The 11581-nt window shown below is 44.8% G+C and overlaps 1 protein-coding gene across 1 annotated transcript in view; it reads left to right on the top strand.

The window, feature by feature from the left end:
- Nucleotides 1-527: 527 nt before the first annotated feature.
- The window catches only part of FARP1 (FERM, ARH/RhoGEF and pleckstrin domain protein 1), a 198663-nt gene continuing 187609 nt past the window's right edge, over nt 528-11581 (top strand). Inside the window, 1 exon segment of the mRNA XM_044284632.1 lies at nt 528-914. The gene's annotated coding sequence lies outside the window, so the exon portion shown is untranslated.

Here is an 11581-nt window from a genome sequence, read left to right as displayed (position 1 = left end):
CGCAGAATGCTACGGTTTTATCTCCATCCAAAATTCCGGATGGGGAAAAAATGTCAGATCGGCAAAGCGGATCCAGCATTGCGGTCTGCCAAAAATGTGAAAAAATAATAAATGGTTTTCCAGATGACACTGAAATGCCGGATACATCTCTCCAATGCATTTGTCATAAGGATCAGAATCCTGATCCGTCTGACAAATGCCATCAGTTTGCTTACGTTTCGCGGATCTGGCAGGCAGTTCCGGAGATGGGACTGCCTGCTGGAATCCTCTCTACCGCAAGTGTGAAAGTACCCTTAGCCTCCACTGTCTTATATGAGGTAAATACAGTTCTATAATAGGAAATTCCACATTAAACTTAATATCTGCAGCTGTATAGTGAAATACTGGAGCACTTCAGTGCTTCATAGCCCGCGCGTTGCCTCCAGCTCGGTAGCACCTCACAGTACAAAGAGCTCTAGGATTCCCGTCCAAGCAGGACCCAGGCGCTAGGGGGAGCTGTGCCCTGTATTGTAGCCGCGGCTCTGTCCTCCAGCCACACAGCACGCTCGGTCTCCCCTCCCAGGGGCATGCAGGGGAGGGGGAGACGGCTGGCTTGGCGTGGATGTGAGAGGACAGGAGGAGGGGAAAGCTGCTGCTGGAGCTCGGCTCATCTTCCCGCTCCCTGGTCAGAAGGAGGCAGCACTGCTCGTCTAGTTACACCCCTCCTCCAGGGATAGCAGACTGTGGAAATCCTGTTTGCAAAGCCGTTCCTGCAATGGCGACCCTGAAGCAGTTCCCATCCCAGTCTGTCCCCGGCGCTGCTGCCTGCTAGTGGCCACGGTCCCCACAACCAGTGGATTATTGAGAGGCGGCCGAGACCGAGCAGAGAAGACAGGGCTGCACCGTAGACGTACGCGGGGATCCTGCGCTCAGAGGTAAGGCAGCGGCTGCACAAAGGGCTCCGGCGCCCCGGGGGCACAGGCTGACCAGGGGAGGGGGCGCCTCAATACGTGCTCTGTGGAGAATCAAAGGACCATTCATAAGGCTGGGGGCAGAGCTCTACCATGTGTCCTCCATTCACCACCCCCATTGGAAGGGAGGTAACAAAGATGTGATGAGGACAGTAGGTCTCACCTGAACCCACCTACCTGGAGCTCCCCACCAGCCTTCTGGATGGGGTCATGTAGAAGGATTGATGAGACATTCCTTAGGAGGAACAGGAACCCCCTCCCCCAATCATCTCCTACTAGAATAATGGTAGTAATAGTGGAAATACAGTAAATGTGTTAGCACCCCATCTGTGGCCCGTTATCATCACCCTGATAATTATAGGGAATATTAGAGCCCCGTCATTGTCACCCTTATAATTATAGGGAATATTAGCACCCCATCTATGGCCCCGTTATCATCACCCGGATAATTATAGGGAATATTAGCACCCCATCTATGGCCCCGTTATCATCACCCGGATAATTATAGGGAATATTAGCACCCCATCTATGGCCCTGTCATCATCGCCACCCTGATAATTATAGGGAATATTAGCTCCCCCTCATTGTCAACCTGATAATTATAGGGAAGATTAGTGCCCTGTCATTGTCACCCTGATAATTATAGGGAATATTAGCACCCCATCTATGGCCCCGTTATCATCACCCGGATAATTATAGGGAATATTAGCACCCCATCTGTGGCCCCGTTATCATCACCCTGATAATTATAGGGAATATTAGAGCCCCGTCATTGTCACCCTTATAATTATAGGGAATATTAGCACCCCATCTATGGCCCCGTTGTCACCCTGATAATTATAGGGAATATTAGCACCCCATCTATGGCCGCCCTGATAATTATAGGGAATATTAGCACCCCATCTATGGCCCTGTCATTGCCACCCTGATAATTATAGGGAATATTAGCACCCCATCTATGGCCACCCTGATAATTATAGGGAATATTAGCACCCCATCTATGTCATTGTCACCTTGATAATTATAGGGAATATTAGCACCCCATCTATGTCATTGTCACCCTGATAATTATAGGGAATATTAGCACCCCATCTATGTCATTGTCACCCTGATAATTATAGGGAATATTAGCGCATGATCTATGGCCCCGTCATCGACACCCTGATAATTATAGGGAATAGTAGCACCCCATCTATGGCCCTGTCATCCTCGCCCTAATAATTAAAGGGAATATTAGCACCCCATCTATCGACCTGTTATCCTCGCCCTGATAATTATAGGGAATATTAGCACCCCATCTATGTCATTGTCACCCTGATAATTATAGGGAATATTAGCACCCCATCTATGTCATTGTCACCCTGATAATTATAGGGAATATTAGCACCCCATCTATGTCATTGTAACCCTGATAATTATAGGGAATAGTAGCACCCCATCTATGTCATTGTCACCCGGATAATTATAGGGAATATTAGCACCCCATCTATGGCCCCGTTATCATCACCCGGATAATTATAGGGAATATTAGCACCCCATCTATGGCCCTGTCATCATCGCCACCCTGATAATTATAGGGAATATTAGCTCCCCCTCATTGTCAACCTGATAATTATAGGGAAGATTAGTGCCCTGTCATTGTCACCCTGATAATTATAGGGAATATTAGCACCCCATCTATGGCCCCGTTATCACCCTGATAATTATAGGGAATATTAGCACCCCATCTGTGGCCCCGTTATCATCACCCTGATAATTATAGGGAATATTAGAGCCCCGTCATTGTCACCCTTATAATTATAGGGAATATTAGCACCCCATCTATGGCCCCGTTGTCACCCTGATAATTATAGGGAATATTAGCACCCCATCTATGGCCGCCCTGATAATTATAGGGAATATTAGCACCCCATCTATGGCCCTGTCATTGCCACCCTGATAATTATAGGGAATATTAGCACCCCATCTATCCCCACCCTGATAATTATAGGGAATATTAGCACCCCATCTATGTCATTGTCACCTTGATAATTATAGGGAATATTAGCACCCCATCTATGTCATTGTCACCCTGATAATTATAGGGAATATTAGCACCCCATCTATGTCATTGTCACCCTGATAATTATAGGGAATATTAGCGCATGATCTATGGCCCCGTCATCGACACCCTGATAATTATAGGGAATAGTAGCACCCCATCTATGGCCCTGTCATCCTCGCCCTAATAATTAAAGGGAATATTAGCACCCCATCTATCGACCTGTTATCCTCGCCCTGATAATTATAGGGAATATTAGCACCCCATCTATGTCATTGTCACCCTGATAATTATAGGGAATATTAGCGCATGATCTATGGCCCCGTCATCGACACCCTGATAATTATAGGGAATAGTAGCACCCCATCTATGGCCCTGTCATCCTCGCCCTAATAATTAAAGGGAATATTAGCACCCCATCTATCGACCTGTTATCCTCGCCCTGATAATTATAGGGAATATTAGCACCCCATCTATGTCATTGTCACCCTGATAATTATAGGGAATATTAGCACCCCATCTATGTCATTGTCACCCTGATAATTATAGGGAATATTAGCACCCCATCTATGTCATTGTAACCCTGATAATTATAGGGAATAGTAGCACCCCATCTATGTCATTGTCACCCTGATAATTATAGGGAATATTAGCACCCCATCTATGTCATTGTCACCCTGATAATTATAGGGAATAGTAGCACCCCATCTATGGCCCTGTCATCCTCGCCCTAATAATTAAAGGGAATATTAGCACCCCATCTATCGACCTGTCATCTTCGCCCTGATAATTATAGGGAATATTAGCACCCCATCTATGTCATTGTAACCCTGATAATTATAGGTAATATTAGCGCTTGATCTATGGCCCCGTCATTGTCACCCTGATTAATTATAGGAAATATTAGTGCCCGATCTATGGCCCTACCATCCTTGTGGTTAAATATGTGCAGTGCGGCCAACCGTCTATCAATTTCTGGACATTCCTTAAAAATAGAGAACTTTTTTCCAGTGTCCATGAAAAAAAGCACATTGTATAGCCAATGTACTTGGTATTGCAGCTCAGGTCACTTCACTTCAATGGGATGGCACCTAGGCCACGTGACCAATATACAATGACGTCACTAGCCTAAGAAGAGGCCTAAGTGCTCACCGAGTGCTGTGGCCTCTTCTAACAGCAGGGGGTGTCGGGAGTCAAATTCCTGCCAATCTGATATTGATGACCTATCCTGAGAATAGGTCATCCATAATAAATTCCCGGATAAGGCTGAGTTTACATCACCGTTTAGGCTACTTTCTCACTAGCGTTATTGCAGGGTCCAGCAAAAAACACTTCAGTTACTGATAGTACAACCATCTGCATCAGTTTGAACGGATCTGGTCGTATTATCTTTAATACGGATCTGTTTTGAACTCCATTGAAAGTCAATGGAGGACTGATCCGTTTTCTATTTCCGCATCCCAGGGACCAAAAGAATAAAAGCAGCATGCTGCAGTTTTCTCTCCGATCTGGAAACGGAACGGAATGCATTTTGGAGCATTCTGTTCTGTTTTGTCCCCATTGACAATAAATGGGGACCATACTGGAGCGTTTTTTTCTGGTATTGAGCCCCTATGACAGAACTCAATGCCGGAAAACTACAACGCCAGTGTGAAAGTACCCTTAGCTTTGCGTTCTTCTGATCCACCAGAACAGAAAAGAAAAGGATTCTTTACTTTGCACATCAGTTATGCTCAGTTAGCATCAGTTTTCACTAAAAATAACTCAGTCTTTTTTGAGCATCAGTTATGATCAGTTTTTGTCACTTCTGTCAGAAATCAGGTACTGCATGCAGGACTATGTTTCCCGTAAAAAAAAAAAAAAAAGGCTGATCTGACGGAAGTGACGCTAAACTGATCATAACTGATGCTCAGAAGAATGGATCTATTATTTTGTTCTTCTGACCTTTCAGAAGAACGGAAAGCTAAACGGTGACAGCATCTCAGCCTAACCCCTTTTAAAGGGTTTCTCCAGGACTGAACTATTGATGACCTATCCTCAGGATAGTTAAACTGTGTCAGCGATGGTGGTCCTACTCCCACACAACCACTGATCAGCCGTTTTACAACATGTCTCAAGGCACCAAAGCTATACAATGCTTCTTCAAAAAGAGTAGGAAGACAGGGGTGCCAGTAGTCAGAACCCCACCCATCTGACATTCATGACCCATCCGAAGGATATGTTATCAGTAACCAGGTCCCAGCCAACGCCTTCCGTACTGGGTCATGTGGAAGGTTGGGGGGCATGAATTCAGTATCCGTGTACATGATTGTATAAACCCAGTGATGCATATTGTTGTAGTCAGGAGGTTTGTCTATTCTGAGGTTGCGGTGCCTAGGTGCACACTTCTGCTTTGTTATATATATGTATATGTGTTGTTTTTTTTTTTTTTTTTTTTCTTATGGGACCATGTGTCCCATGCTGTTCTCAGGACATGTGGTTTATACATCAGGCTACTGTACATGTGGCATCCTCCAATATGTCGTTGGGAACGCTTCATCCTTCAGAATACCTCTTTTCTTAATGGAGTTTTCCAGTTTTATGACCATGAAGCAAAATTGTTGAATAAGGAAAGGTTCTGCAGCTTTCTAGTAGTTTTGCTCATTTCATTGCTTTTTTAAGATGACTATTTTCAGTGAATTGGAAACATTACAATTTACAATTAGGGTGTGTTGCTTTGGGAGAAAATGTCTTATTCCCATGGCCCCGGCACTAATTTACTGACTTAAAATACTTGTAGCCTTTTGAGATTTTCCACTGCTCATGGCATTTTTCAAAAATGGTAGTGGCAACCCTTTATTGGTCATTGGCATACATTATACCTGAAATGTAAAGTGGTCTGGTATCAGTAGAGGTACAATGTATGGGCTGTTGCTGTGTCTACTTACTGTTCCTTATAAACCTGCCACATATTCTACAGCCCTCCACACATCATCTGTAAACAGTCACATTTTCGTAGCTCTCATATCTAGCAGTGGTGTATTTTAGGCTCCTCATTTCATAATCGATCATTGTATGTGTTTTTTAATGAGCATTTAAAGGGCCCCTACATCAAATGGAAGCCCAAGTAGCAGGTTTCATCTTTGTGATCTGCAGCTATGGTCAGACTCCGCTCCTCTGCACGTCATGCTGCTTTATCCAGGATGCGCCCTATACTTCTGGATGAGCTCGTGTGCAGCTTACCTGCTGTCGGGCAGCGTCGCCTCAAGAACTACCATTGTACTAAAGTATAGGGGGGGGGGGGGGTCATTTACTATGCAGAAAAACTGCCCATATTAGACATGTTTCTGGCGCAGATTGTGATGCAAAGGTTATTTGCACCGCAATCTGCAACTTTTTCCCTCTCATGCTAGGTCTAAAAAAGTGGTGCGGGATGGGCTGGCAGGCCTGTCACATTCATCATTTTCTACAACTGTTTTAGGTTTAGAAAATGGTCTAAATGCAAGACAGCAAGGGAGCTGTCTTAATTTAGACTGCAGCTGGACACGCCGAAGATATCTGGAGGCCTCCGCCTCTTCATAACTTTTGCGGATCCACCGCCAGATATAGGGGTTATTAAGAGTGACATCTAAAACTTCGGTCTTAATAAATGACCCCCAAAAGTATCTGTGCAGTGCAGGATGCAAGACTACTGGACGACTTCTCCTTTATATGTTGCTCATTGTTTTATTCGGGAGCCAGTGGCTTTGTTACAAGCCAGCTCCTAGTCCATATTCACACAGGGTGTTTATTTTTATTTAATTTTTTTGTCATTTACATAAGTAAAAGCACAAGACGGATATTTAATGCACGCAACCCTATTTTTCATCCGTGTGCAATCCGCATTTTTTTTTGCAGAAAGCACACTAATCCATTCATTTCTATGGGTCCATGCACACATCTGTATTTCTATTCGGCAGATTATAGAACATGCCCTTTTCTTGTCCATATTATGGATAAGAATAGTCATTTCTATTGATGGGAGTGAAAATAAGGCGTAATGTACATGGAAGAGATTCATATTTTGTGGATCTGGGATTTGTTTGCGGACGACGATTAGGACACGGCTATGTGCTTGAAGCCTGAAACGGTGGAAAATTGCATATGATCTTACCCGCTGTGGCACGCCATGATGCTGACTTTGCTGATTTCCCTTTTTCTTACCTCCCATTGACCGGTCACATCCACCTCTCTGTATATCAGGTACTACTGTCATATTTAAAGGCATATTCCGGTTGTTTTAAGTTATCCAGGTGTAACTATTAGATCGGTGGGGATCCTACTGCTGGGACCTAGACTGATCAAGAGAATGTGGGCCCCGTACCCCCTGCAGCCCCCACATCTGCCCAGCTACTCCATTTCTATGGGAGTTCCGGAGATAGCCAAGCGCTGTACACAGTTATCTCCAGAATTTCCATAGAGATGAATGGAGCAGACGCACACATGCCTGACCGGGTGTACGGGGCGCCCGTTCTTGTGATCTAATAGTTGTGGATAGGGGATAATGTGAAACAACCAGGGATCTATTTGGGGATAATTTTATTTTTCTTTAGGGGAAAAATGTACCATTATTCTAACCCACTGGCCTTATACATGTTTGTGTATTGAGATCAGAAGGGCGCTCTTCTGTACTGTATTGCTGCAGGTCGCTCCATAAAATATTGTGTTTTTTTAGCATTGTGCCGGTACGCTGTTCTTTATTCTCAATTCAATTGTATGGTCATCAGCAGTTTCTCTTATATTGTAGGCAACACATGCTGATTAGTAATGACCCTGGCTCCATCCTGAATGAGCCCTAGAGTACCATACCGCACTCTGGCTGCACAAACTGCGCCCTCCCCTTCGGTGTGATACTGTTCTTTTGCCAATCAATACAAAGACAGAGAGAACTTTGTAACTTACTGTACTTTCACACTTGCAGCAGAGGATTCCGGCAGGCATGCGCAGACCAGAAGAACGGATCCGTTAATGCGGCAATTTTAATGCCACATCCGGCACAAATACATTTCAATGGAAATTAATGCCGGATCCGGCAAGTGTTCAGCATGCTGCGGTATTTTCTCCGGCCAAAAAACGTAAGAGGGACTGAACTGATGCATACTGAACAGATTGCTCTCCATTCAGCATGCATTAGGAGAAAACTGATCAGTTTTTTTCCGGTATTGAGCCCCTAGCACGGAACTCAATACCAGAAAAGAATAACACTAGTGTGAAAGTATCCTAAGACTACAGTACCATACTGCACTCTGGCTGCACAAACTGCCCCCTCCCCTTCTGTGTGATACTGTTCTTTTGCCAATCAATACAAAGACGGAGAGAACTTTGTACCTTAGGAATGTGAAATGGTACTGTACTTATACCGTACCTGTGATGTTTTTTCGCAGTTTCGTATTAATACCAAAAGAGCAGGACATGATTTCTTTTTATATGACTGAAAATCCACAAGGAGAAAGGATTTAGTCACAGGGAGTTATAAAATTACCCATTGCATGAAGCCTTTCCTAACTGCACTAACGCTGGGTTCACACCTCAGCGTTCGGTATGGAGCACTCTGTATGCGCGATTGTACCGGCGTTTGAAATCGCGCATACAGAGACAAGCGAACACACATTGTCGCGCGTTCCCAAAAGTCTATGTAAGGGAACACGCGACAAAACGCCTCAAAGAAGCTCAAGAACTTTTTTGAGCGTCGGGCGTTTTACAGCGCTATCGTACGCGCTGTAAAACGCCCAGGTGAGAACCATTCCCATAGGGAATCATTGGTTTCTCCTTGTAGAGAAGTGGAATAGACGGCTCTACTGCTCAGATAAATGGTAGAGGTGCAGAGCTGCTTGGTCTGACTCACCCAGTCAGAAATATGGAATTGCAAATGAATAAGAGATAAGCAGGCACACTCTTATTTGGGTACAGGTATTATTTATTGATAATTTAATATACGTGTGGTCTAGTGGAAAATTGTAGGCAGTCCCTTTTTAATAAAATGGAGGTATGTTGGAGTGGTGATGAGTCTTTTTAGCCCATTTTCCCAGAGAAAATATGGGTGTCAAAAAAGACCTACATAAATGGTGAATAGATGCTTTGAATATATAAAAAAAGTAAAAAAATTGTAAAAACTCCACTTACTGATGAAGGGATAGAGTCCCGAAACGCGTTTAAGGAAGCTGAGGATTATCGGAAAACTCACCACTCACATAGAGTTGGGAGAACACTGTGAAGGCGCTTTAGAGAAAGTCCGTGATCACGTGACCACCCACGTCATCCTCCAGACGCGCGAACCACGCCCCCCGGCGTCCCTGGTAACACGAGGCACGCCGCTGTCTCTGGAGAACCGGACTGGATCGCAGGAGCCTCCCAGGAACAGCAGACCATCACCAGAGAACCCAGGAGATCAAGCGCCGGGAAGGGTAAGTGATCTCTGTAGCCAGGGACAGTGTGGGACGCCGCACCTAGGCACAGAGCACCACTTTCTTCCACATCACACCATACGAACAGAATTACCACCAGTTATAAACTGTTATACACGTATTTATTCTTTAAAAGGCGCATCATTGATCCTCTACAGAACGGCAATCTGTTATATTCTAATTTCACTAAGGGGCATCACTGGATAACAACCCTGTGTAACAGTGAATGATCATCCTGCAGATCTTCAGTAATTTTTATCCTGATCAGTGATTATTATATGCAAGACTTTATGAACATTTACCTTTTTTAGACATTTTTTTTATCTGCATCTGAAAGACTATAAACTTTTTCTCAATTTTTTTACAATTTTTTTAACTTTTTTTATATATATATTCAAAGCATCTATTCGCCATTTATGTAGGTCATTTTTTACACCCATATTTTCTCTGGGAAAATGTGCTAAAAAGACTCATCACCACTCCAACATACCTCCATTTTATTAAAAAGGGACTGCCTACAATTTTCCACTAGACCACACGTATATTGGTTTCTCCTTGTTGAGCGTTTTACAGCGCGTAGGAACGCGCTGTAAAACGCTCAGGTCTGAACCCAGGGTTAAAGAGGACCTGTCACCTCTCCTGACATAAGGCCCCCTGCACACGAACGTGTGCACCCCATGGTCGTGCTGCCGCCCGCAAAATGCGGGCTGCAATGCACGAACACAGTCCGTGGGGCAGCCGCAGCGGATCGCGGACCCATTCACTTTAATGGGTCCGCGATCCGGCTGTTCCGCAAAAAGATAGGATATGTTCTATCTTTTTGCGGAACGGAAGTACGGGATGAAACCCCACTGAAGCACTCCGTAGGGTTCCGTTCCGTGCTTCCGTTTCCCACCATTCCGCATCTCCGGATTTGCAGACCCATTCTCTTGAATGGGTCTGCATCTGTGATGAGGAATGCCCACGGAATGGCACCCGTTTATTGCGGATCCGCAAATGCGGTCCGCAATACGGCAACGGGAAGCGCGCATTCGTGTGCAGGGGGCCTAACTACTGCCATTCCACATGTAATAACAATTCTGGAGGTCCAGGAGGGTGTTAGGCCTCATGCACATGACCGCATGTGTTTTGTGGTAAAAAAAAAACCTGATCCTAAAAAATTACGGATAACGTCAGTGTGCATTCCGTATTTTGCGGAACGGAACAGCTGGCCCCTAAGGGCTCTTTCACAGGAGCGGATGATTGGGACATGATTGGTAATGCTCTGTGCGTCTCTGACCTTTTTACTACAAAATCACAGTGAGATAAAGTTGTCACCGTGACTTTGTAGTAAAATGATCAGAGAGGCACGGAGCATTATCATTCATGTCTCTGCTGTCTGGAGTGGGGTTTGGCCCTCGTTCACGCAGCAGATTACCCGCACGACATCCACTTGTGTGAAAGAGCCCTAATTGAATAGTACTATCCTTGTCCGTAATGCGGACAATAATAGGACATGTTCTATTTATTTATTTTTTGCGGAATGGAAATACGGAATGCACACGCAGTAACTTCAGTTTTTTTTTTTTTTTGCGGACCCATTGAAATTTGCAGACTGTATACGGAACCATTAATAACAGGAAAAGACATGAAAAGTGTGTACCTGCACAGTGTAAGGGCTCATGCACATGACCGTATGCCTCCCACAGGTCCGTGAGAGGGCCATATGTCCCGGAGCGGCATACACCATGCGCAAGGGAGCGCACAGCATCATAGGTTACTATGATGCTGCGCCCATCGGGCCGCCCGCAGGACTATTGTCGTACACTCATATGATATTATGAGTGCTGGACAATAGCCCCACGGGCGGCCCAATGCGCACAGCATCATAGTAACCTATGATGCTGTGCGCTTCTGTGCTTCCGATGTATGGCCCTGAGGATAGGTCATCAATAGTAAAAGCTCGGGCAACCCCTTTAATTATAAGGCTACTTTCACACTGGCGTTTTGAAGTCCCGTTTGTGAGATCCATTTTGGGGATCTCAGCAAATGGTTCAAAACAGATCAGTTCAGCCCCAATGCATTCTGAATGGATAAGGATCTGTTCAGAATGCATCAGTTTGGCTCCATTCTGCCTCCATTCCGCTCTGGATGCGGACACCAAAACGCTGCTTGCAGCGTTCAAAACG

This window comes from Bufo gargarizans, chromosome 3 (assembly GCF_014858855.1).
Source record: "Bufo gargarizans isolate SCDJY-AF-19 chromosome 3, ASM1485885v1, whole genome shotgun sequence".
NCBI classification, from domain to species: domain Eukaryota; kingdom Metazoa; phylum Chordata; class Amphibia; order Anura; family Bufonidae; genus Bufo; species Bufo gargarizans.
The sequence above is the reverse complement of the archived record's forward strand: the minus strand, read 5'-3'. Positions and strand labels throughout refer to the sequence as shown.